Genomic DNA, 2,070 nt, shown 5'->3' with positions numbered 1-2,070 from the left:
AGGCCATGATTAGAATGAATTCCTGGAAAAGTTGAACAACTCTTGGAATATTAATTAAGTCCCGGAAAAGCCCAAGGCCAAAGCCCATCCCAAAGAAGTGTTAATGACTGTCCCCAGCAAACTTGAAGATGCTGACTCAAAAATCATTCCTGCCCTGAATACTCCTTTGGCCCACCTGTGCCCCACCCTTGACAGAACAAAGGACAGGAATGTGACAGGAATGCCGGAGAGCTAAATGAAGATTTCAGCTATAAAAATGGGAGACAACCATTTCATCTCTTGGGTCCCCTTCTTCCACCAGGAGAAGTCTTTTCTGCAGTCCTTTAATAAACTTCTATTTTCCACTCTGACCTTGCCTGGGCGTGCTTCTCTGGTGTTATTCTTCAACATTGGGGAAGCAAGGACTCATCACTGGTCAACAGCGGTAACAAAGTCACAGGTGACACCAAACATGCATAAACTTTGCCCTCTACACGCATGCCTATGACTGAATTAAGGACCCCCCAAAGACCATGAGAGACCAAGATCTATGTAAGCAGCAAAGAGGTGTTTATTGCAAGCTAGCTCCGTCCTCTGCGTGCACACAGAAACTGGTGATGCTGAGATGCCTGAGCCCAGGGTTTGCAGCAGTTTTCCAAACTCTGGAGAGGGCAGGGACTTCACATACATCATAGCATCTCTTAGCAAATCATCACACACCGCAGGAAAATCATAAAACAACTCTAAAACATGATTAGCACATTCACTGGCAGGAACAAGTTGGGTAAGGATGATTGGCTAGTAAAAGAGGCGGATGGTTTAAGCCATGAGGGGGTACTTGCTGAACTACATGGTTTCCCAACATGTTATCAACCACCATAAACTACTGGGAGGGTCATCTGGCATCCCAGGTATTTCAGTGTCTCATGCTGATCGGTGGCTGGGGGGGGGGCTTGCTATGGGTTCCCACCTAGACTGACTGAGTCAGGGACACCTGGCACAGCAGATCTCTCCTGTTATTTATAGATAGACAACAAAGCAGGGTGGGCATTAGCCTAGGAATGTTCTGTGGGTCTTTCTGAGGACAAAGGACAGGCACTCTTCCTTGGACAGGCTTTGCTCTGAGGTCGAGGCTGGCTTTTCAATTAGCCTTTCTATAACAGCCCCTGAAGAGAGGGCTAAGGACATGGTGCCCTGGTCTTCCTGGTGTAGCTTCACTGATCAAAGTTCCTTTCCTGCTTTTCATCATGAACTTTTCTGTTTGGTTTTGGGGTAAACAGATGACCTGATGTGTGGAATCACCAGAGTGAGGTCGTTTCCTACAACTCCCCTAATAGTGGAATGTAGAACTTGGACATTAAGCACAAGGCATCCATTATATTTCCAGCCCACATTGCTGCCTAAGAGGATTGACTCCCCTCCCCTGTTTTCCCCCTTTCTGCTGGGGAGAGAACACTGAGTGAAATCACCAACACAATTGCTTCCTTTCTTAGCTCATGCTATATCCTCAAAAAAAGATCAGTGGTAGAAGGTGATGAGAATTACTGCAACTGTTTTTATTTTTAGATATCATACATGTGTGATATATGTGATATCTTTAAATATTGTTTTAAAACTTTTGAGACTATGTCTTGATAAGTTGCCTGAGGTCACACCAGCTGATATTATATATGTATATAGGTATCTTTGTCTTTGAGGTTCTGTGGGATAATCCCTGTGGGGCTCAACCTCTGAGCTAGATCCCCAACTCTCTTTATTTTATTTTAAGCTAGGATCTCCCTGTTTTTGAAGCCAGATTGAAAGATCTGTGTAGCTAGATAAATGGAGTCTAATATAAGGTTCAATAAAAAAAAAATGGAATCTTACCTGAGCCTGGGAAACCAAAAAAAAAAAAAAAAAAAAAAAAACACCTGAGGAGTAAGTTTTCATGTCCCCATAGCCTTGGGCAGGTCCCAAATAAGGTTAAAGAAGTAGCTCCCAGTAAAACAGGGAGATGCTAATCAAACCCCCCTAGGCTGTTCCTGCCCAGGTTTCTGCTCCACGCCCCACTAGTCCACGAGTTCCCCACCCTCTGTCCTTCCCACCCATATC

The sequence above is a fragment of the Urocitellus parryii genome, chromosome Y (genome assembly GCF_045843805.1).
Source record: "Urocitellus parryii isolate mUroPar1 chromosome Y, mUroPar1.hap1, whole genome shotgun sequence".
NCBI classification, from domain to species: domain Eukaryota; kingdom Metazoa; phylum Chordata; class Mammalia; order Rodentia; family Sciuridae; genus Urocitellus; species Urocitellus parryii.
This window is presented reverse-complemented; position numbering follows the sequence as displayed.